Raw genomic sequence first — 8,559 nt, 5'->3', positions numbered from 1 at the left:
ACGAGTCGTCGGAGGAGGAGGACGTGGCGGCGGGCTCGACGCCAACCAGGGGAAGAGGGCGAGTCCTGTGGCGGTCTAGCTCCGGTGAGCCGGTCCGGCCCGACAGGGCTCCGCGGCCTCAATTGACCCTGGAGGGGTCTGGGCGTCACACGAGGGCTACGGCAGCCAAGAGGCTGACGAAGGCCACTGAGAAGAAGAAGACAACAACCCCTTCCTCATTTGGGCGCGTGCAAACCCCGCCATCTTCGCCTCCTCTGGCAGATGTCGACTTGGATGTTGACGTGGAGGTCACTTTTGATCTCGGGCCTCTTAGCCCGAAGAGGAAAAGGAAAGCGGTGGAGGAAGAGGAGATAGACGACGAGTAAGTACTCCGTTCCTTACTGGCATTTCCATTCCTCTGAATTAAGTCACCCATCTTGATCCGTTTTTGCTATTGCAGGGATGCAGAGACGTTGGCCCAGAGGGTGAAGAGGGCCAAAGCCTTGGCGGGCGGCCAGCCCCCGGCCAGTGCTTCAGAGTCGCCACTGGTGGTGCTGAGCAGCCCGGACAGCAGCCCCTGGCACAGCCCCAGCGAAAGTTCGTCACCCTCCTCTTACTCGACACGTGGTAGGCATTCGATGCTATGGTGTTGACCTTGTCGGGTTTACAGGAGGGGAGCGGCAACAGGAGGAGCCGCAGAGGGCTACCCCCAACACACCACCCCCATCGACTACACCGTCGCGAGGGGCGTCCCCGACAAGGGCATCAAGCACGGAGCCCACACCCATGGAGGAAGAGGGGAACTTGGGCGCTGGTGACTCTGCCACGGCACCAAATGCTGGCGGGGAGGGGACTTCTGCTTCACAGCCCGGCACTGGTGAGTCGCCTGTCCTCTGTCTCTGTTTTTCCCTTATTCTTTTTCTTGGCTTCAATGCTCCCATTACTACCCAGGCCCTCCTTCAATAGGTATGGAGGACGTGGATGCCGTTGCTGGGAATGTTGCTGAGGAGGCCGTGGCGGGGGCCGACATGATTGCCGCTGAGGAGGCCGCCAAGGATGCTGCCGAGGACACCACTGTGGGGGCCCCCAAGGCGACCGGCGAGGCTTCTGCCGAGGGTGCCAGCGGCGGGCCTGCTGGGGAAGCCAGCAAGGCCACTGCCAAGGAAGAGGTGGTTGATGATCAGCCTCCCTCCTCCTCAACCTCGGGCCCCGGCAGATATCTGAAGGTGGGCGACGATCTTTTCGTCCATCTCCCAGGGGCGTTAAGTTCCCGGGCGCCCGCCGCAGGGGAAGTCTTTGACGGCGAGGTGCTTGCCGCCACCGGGCTCGAGGTTGTCGATGAGCCGAGCGTTGGCGGTGATGGTTCTCCAGAAGAGCAGCTTTTCCGCGCTATGGGGGCCAACTTCCGAAAACTCCAGGCGCTCTACCGTGTCCGTCTGGACAAGGTTAAGTCCAGGATGGCAACGGTGGACCAGGCGGAGGTGGATTTCAAGGCGCGTGTTGCTGAGACGCAGACCTGGTTCCACCAGACTCGCAAGGAGCAGAGGGCCTTTCAGGAGGAATTGGCCAAGTACAATGTCGAGCTCACCATGAAGATGGCTGACATCGAGAAGGCCCAGGAAAAGGCGGCGAACTTGGCTGCCGCGGCCGAGGCCGTCCGGAACCAGCATCAAGCCGCACTGGATTCCCAGGAAGAGGACCTCACCGTGCGTGAGGCGAAGCTTGCCGCAGCGCTCCGTGGCAAGGATGAGGAGCTCGAGGCCCTTGTCGCGCGGCGGACTCGCGAGCTGGAGCAGAGGCACAAGGAGGCACTCGATGCCCAGGCTCTGGCCCATGCCGACAACGTTAGGGAGTTGGAGGCGGAGCGGGACAAGCTGAAGGAACAGGCCCTCAGGCTGTCCAACGAGAAGAGCACGCTCAACAGCGCCTTGGTGGAGGCGCAAGGAGTGGTCATCAGCATGACTGGGGAGCTCTCCGAAGCGCAAAACTCCGTCAGAGATCTCAAGCTGAAGCTGGAGGATCTTGAGAAGATGTTGTCGGAGAGCAGGGCTTGGGAGGTGATCTTGACCAGGAGTCTGGAGGAGGAGAAGCAGCTGCGGGCGAACGAGGCCGCCTCCCACCAGGAATATGTGGCGGGCGAGAACAAATGGATCAGCCATCTGGAGGAGGTCGTCGGCAGGGTCACCTCACAGTTGGCCACCATGGGAATGCCAAACGTGAGGTACGCCCCTGAGCGCAGCGGGACTGTCAACACCAAGCTGACTCTGTTCTTCGAGGGCGTCCTTGGAGCCTTGGCTTATCTTCACTCCAGCAGAGCGGCCACGTTGGCCGGGGAAGCCCGGCGACTTTGCCGTGGGGTCATGACCAAGGTCCTCACCAAGATGGCGTACTGGAATCCCGACCTCGACTTCGGTGCCACGATGGATAGCTTGCCGGAGGGTACTGACCTCATGGTGCTCTAGGAGCGCATCAAGCCCGTCATCAGCAGCATCGACGAAATCAAGAGGGTGGAAGGCCAGCGCCGGGATTAGGCATCCCGTTCTTCACCGCCGCTGCAGGTTCACGACCAAGACAAATTTCATCTTTAGTTAGAACCGCAGCAATGATGTGATGTAATATAACTTTGCAGTAATTTTAATTTCATGCGCGGTATTTCCCCATTCAATTCCTCTTTGTATGTGCGCCCTACGTCGATTGGGTAGGCTCGCCGGCGCGGAAGCCCCTAGCAGCGTTTTGGGGACAGATCCCCATGGGCCTGCTGGGTACGCGTGCTGCCGGGCGAGCCACCTTTCCGTTCTGAATGTGGCCGCTCGAACTGTCGAGCTTGACTCGAGTCAGAATCGAGGGCGTTGTTGATTGCGGAAGGCTACTCTGCCATTCTCGACGCAGCCGCTTGAGCTGTTGAGCGGACTTGAAACAGGGCAAGGGCATCGCCGATCATGGGAGAGCCCCCTGGCGTGCAGGTTTCTCATACAAAGGCGTGACATCTCCGGGGGGGAATAACCTCATATAAGAAGGATAGAACAAATAAGGGCTTAGTGAAACTTAGCTTCTGTTTGTAGTCGCTCGAGCGCTGATCTTCCGGCCTCCTTCCCTCTCCAAGAGCCACGAAGACGAAGGAGTGCTGGGCTGATTGCTAGAGCCGATTCTCACAACTGCGCCCCCTACCTGGCGCGCCAAAGATGTCGGTGGGAAACGACACCTATGGGATCACAAGAATCCCTACTATGGTTAGCGAGGCGCGGGGTCGTGGGAAGAGCGGATCTAACAGGTAGCCCACAGTTCGTTTATCCAGGTTCGGGCCGCGAGAATGCATAAAACCCTACTCCTGCTTTGGTGGATTGTATATCTGTGTCCTTGAGCTAGCTATGGGGCGTGAGGAGCTCCAAAAATCCGAATCCCTCTCCTGGTCGCCTCGGGCCTCCTTTTATAGAAAAAGGGGTTGCCATAGTGGCACACAGGAGGTGGAAAGGGTATAGTGATGCGAGGTTATCCCTCGCATTACATGACAAGGCGCATTTAATGCGTCTTGCTTAGGTGTCCTTGCTTTATCGGGGACGGGGGAGAAACATGTCTCGTCCGTCCCGCTCCTTCTTGTGTCGACACGCGCCCTGGCCAGCGACGCCTGCGACGCCACGTAGGTAGGCAGGCAGCTGAGGTGGCGCAGTGGTGGGTCTTCATGAAGATCTGCATGCCGCCATGCAGGTGCCTGCCCAGCTGGTTGGGTCGGCTGCTGCATGCATGCGGTGGTGGAGGTTTAGTCGGCGTGGGCCTGATGGTGGTCCTGCGGGTGTCCTCGGTAAGGGCCTTGCCGGGGCCCCGACAAGGGTCTTGTCGAGGCGCCTGCTGTCATCCCCAGCAAGGCGCTTGCCGGGGGCCTTGTGGTCTTCCTCGGCTGGGATCCCGCCAAGGGTTGTCATTTCTTTAGTGTGTATCTGATCTTGGTTGTCTTCACAAAGATCTGCATGTCGCCACGGGGATGTCTCCCGAATCCTTGCCCTTTGGGGGCAGTGGACTCAAGGGTGATTTGCTCCAGAGGCGCGGGGCGAGTTGCCGCGGCAAGGGTCTTGCCGGGGCTGCCAGAACTGTCTCCCGGCAAGGATCTTGCCGGGGGAGTCTGCTTCGTCCCCTTTGCTCTTCGTGGTCTTGGCCTTGGCGTCATTCTAGTTCTCTTGAGCTTCGGTCTTACCCTAGCTCACCTCCCTTGCCTTGCTTGGTGTGGTGGTGTCCGCGGCTCAGACTACCCGTGCACAGTTATAGGGGTACAAAAAGTGTACCCCTCTTTTTGTACACTGACATTCACCTAGCAAAGTGCGAAGTAGCTAGCAGCCCCCCTCCTCCCTCGTGTCGGCACAAAGGGAATCCTAAGCTATATATGAATGCATGCCCCCCAACCGAGGTTCACCGTAACAAAGTGTGAAGTAGCTAGCAGCCCCCTCCCTCGTGTCGGCGATCATGGATGTCCACGCGGGCCCATGAATATATAGGCTTGTCGCCGATAACCACACGAGGGAGTATATCGTTTGGAGGCAACCACTACATGCATATGTATGGAGGTGATGCGTGCATGCATGTTTGAATACACAACATTGATCTGGTGCGTGTGTCAAAAATCGCACACTAGCTCCCCACATAGAGCGAGATTGGTTCATGATGGTGTCGTTGTACTAGCCACTTCGACTCGATGCGAGGGATTCATTCATATACATGCATATGTGTGTGCTCAAAGTGTATCATGCATGTCATCCTAGAGCAAAAATAATAATCCCCTCCTAAGTCAAATTAACATCTCTTGTTGTTAGGCAAAAAGAAGTGATGGACCAAGCGGGCCCACAGATGGAAAGCATCGATATCGCTGATAACCGCTTAAGTGGGTGCGAGAGGACAACCACCACTGCTTTGCATGTGGGCCAAACATATATATGTTGAATACCCAAAATGCACAACTTTGATGTGCCACATGCCTCAAAAACCATAAACCATGCACCCACACAGAGCGAGGTTCATATCAAGCGTACTACATATGATGGTCCCCTTTCCCCCTCTTCACCGCATACTATATGCTCCTGCCGTAATATATGTACAACCCAAAAGAATCCTCATCGATGGTGAAATTAATTAACCTCTCCCAATGTAGGTCAAAGTGATGCATGCATGCATGCATCAACAATGGCCTCGTGGGCCCACAGATGGAAGCATCACACGTGAGTGTCCTAGCTAGGATATATATGCATGTGACACAAAAAGGTGTTGTGTGATGTTTGAATAACCAATTTCACAATTTTGATGTGGCACGTGCCTCGGTAACCAAAAAGTCCCGACATTGAGTGAGGTGTACTTGTTCACGGACGCATACGTATAGTATATATGCTAGTCCCCTCCCACCTCTTCGAGGCATACTATATACCATCATAACACAAACAAAAAAGAGTATACCTTGCTGGTCAAATTAACCTCACTGCCGGCTGTTCATCAAAGTGATGGACGACGACCTCGCGGGCCCATAGAAAGCGTCACATGCAAGTATCGAGTGTCGTGTAGGACAACCATCGACTGCATGTGGCCAAAACATTTATGTATGAAAGGGTTGTGTAATGTTTTAAATAACGATTTCACGACTCTGATGTGGTGATGACCCACAAGTATAGGGGATCTATCATAGTCCTTTCTATAAGTAAGAGTGTCAAACCCAACGAGGAGCAGAAGGAAATGATAAGCGGTTTCCAGCAAGGTATTCTCTGCAAGTACTGAAATAAGTGGTAACAGATAGTTTTGTGATAAGATAATTTGTAACGAGCAACAAGTAACAAAAGTAAATAAGGTGCAGCAAGGTGGCCCAATCCTTTTTGTAGCAAAGGACAAGCCTGGACAAACTCTTATATGATGTAAAGCGCTCCCGAGGACACATGGGAATATCGTCAAGCTAGTTTTCATCACGTTCATATGATTCGCGTTCGGTACTTTGATAATTTGGTATGTGGGTGGACCGGTGCTTGGGTGCTGCCCTTACTTGGACAAGCATCCCACTTATGATAACCTCTATTGCAAGCATCCGCAAATACAACAAAAGTATTAAGGTAAACCTAACCATAGCATGAAACATATGGATCCAAATCAGCCCCTTACGATGCAACGCATAAACTAAGGTTTAAGCTTCTATCACTCTAGCAACCCATCATCTACTTGTTACTTCACAATGCCTTCCTCTAGGCCCAAACAATGGTGAAGTGTCATGTAGTTGACGTTCACATAACACCACTAGAGGAGAGATAACATACATCTCATCAAAATATCGAACGAATACCAAATTCACATGACTACTAATAGCAAGACTTCTCCCATGTCCTCAGGAACAAAAGTAACTACTCACAAAGCATAAACATGTTCATAATCAGAGGGGTATTAATGTGCATATAGGATCTGAACATACGATCTTCCACCAATTAAACCAACTAGCATGAACTACAAGGAATAATTAACACTACTAGCAACCTACTAGCACTAATCCCGGACTTGGAGACAAGAATTGGATACAAGAGATGAACTAGGGTTTTGAGATGAGATGGTGTTGATGAAGATGTTGATGGAGTTGCCCTCTCCCGATGAGAGGAGCGTTGGTGATGACGATGGCGATGATTTCCCCCTCCGGGAGGGAAGTTTCCTCGACAGAACAGCTCCGCCAGAACCCTAGATTGGATCCACCAAGGTTCCGCCTCGTGGCGGCGGAGTTTCGTCCGAGAAGATGGCTTATTATTTTTTTCCATCGAAAGAGTCCATATAGCAGAAGATGGTCACCGGAGGGCCACCAGGGGGCCCACGAGGTAGGGGGGCGCGCCCAGGGGGTAGGGCATGCCCCCACCCTCGTGGGCAGGGTGTGGCCCCCCTGGTGAAGTTCTTGCACTCAATGTTTTTTTATATATTTGGAAAACACCATCCGTGAAGTTTCAGGATTTTTGGAGCTGTGCAGAATATGTCTCTAATATTTGCTCCTTTTCCAGCCAGAATCCCAGCTGCCGACATTCTCCCTCTTTATGTAAACCTTGTAAAATAAGAGAGAATAGGCATAAGTATTGTGACATAATGTGTAATAACAGCCCATAATGCAATAAATATTGATATAAAAGCATGATGCAAAATGGACGTATCAACTCCCCAAGCTTAGACCTCGCTTGCCTCAAGCGAAAAGCCGAAATCGAAAAATATGTCCACATGTTTAGAGATGAAGGTGTCGATAAAAATAAAATACGGACATGAGGGCATCATGATCATTCTTAGAACAACAACTTATATAATTCTTGGCATATGATATCTTATGCTAGAGTAATAATTCAATCACAATATCAAGTATGAATCGTAAACTTCATTGAAAACTAACAAACTATAATCTCAGTCACTGAAGCAATTGCAATTTATCATAACATAGGAAAGAGTCAATGTATAAGAGCCTTTCAGCAAGTCCACATACTCAACTATCATATAGTCTTTCACAATTGCTGACACTCACACAATACTTATGGGTATGGAGCTTTAGTCGGACACAGAGAAAGATAGGGGCTTATAGTTTTTGCCTCCTAACATTTTACCTCAAGGGTAATGTCAACAATAATAGTTCATGAGAACTCACATCCAATTAGCCATATATACCAGGATCTTTCCAACATATTGTGCTTGCCAAAGGATAAAATGTAAAAAGGAATGGTGAAGATCACCATGACTCTTATGCAATGTAGGAGATAAAAGTAAATGATAGGCCCTTCGCAGAGGGAAGCAGAGGTTGTCATGCGCTTTTATGGTTGGATGCACAAAATCCTAATGCGAAAGAACATCACTTTATATTGCCACTTGTGATATGGACCTTTATTATGCAGTCTGTCGCTTTTATTACTTCCACATAACACGATCGTATAAAGCTTATTTCTTCCACACCAATCAATCATACATATTTAGAGAGCAATTTTTATTGCTTGCACCGATGACAACTTACTTGATGGATCTTACTCAATCCATAGGTAGGTATGGTGGAATCTCATGGCAAAACTGGTTTAAGGGTGTTTGGAAGCACAAGTAGTATCTCTACTTGGTGCAATGAATTTGGCTAGCATGAGGGGGAAAGGCAAGCTCAACATGTTGGAGGATCCAAGACAATATAATTTATCTCAGATGTAAGAAAACATAACCCATTACGCTGTCTTCCTTGTCCAATGTCAACTCTTTAGCATGTCATATTTTAATGAGTGCTCACAATCATAAAAGATGTCCAAGATAGTATATTTATGTGTGAAGACCTCTCTTTCTTTATTACTTCCTATTAATTGCAACGATGACCAAAACTATGTTTGTCAACCCTCAATAACTTTTATTCATCATACTCTTTCTATGTGAGCTCATTACTCTCCATAAGAGTCACATGATCTCTTTGTTTCTTTTTATTTCTTTCTCTTTTCTTTTATTTACTTAGGATCGTGGCAAAATAATCAAGCCCTTGACTCAACACTAATCTTTATTATATAGCTCACGGACTCGATTACATAGAAGGATAATAAAGCAAAACTCACAACTAGATCATAGTAAGAACTTTTA

The sequence above is a fragment of the Triticum dicoccoides genome, chromosome 1A (assembly GCF_002162155.2).
Source record: "Triticum dicoccoides isolate Atlit2015 ecotype Zavitan chromosome 1A, WEW_v2.0, whole genome shotgun sequence".
NCBI classification, from domain to species: domain Eukaryota; kingdom Viridiplantae; phylum Streptophyta; class Magnoliopsida; order Poales; family Poaceae; genus Triticum; species Triticum dicoccoides.
The sequence above is the reverse complement of the archived record's forward strand: the minus strand, read 5'-3'. Positions refer to the sequence as shown.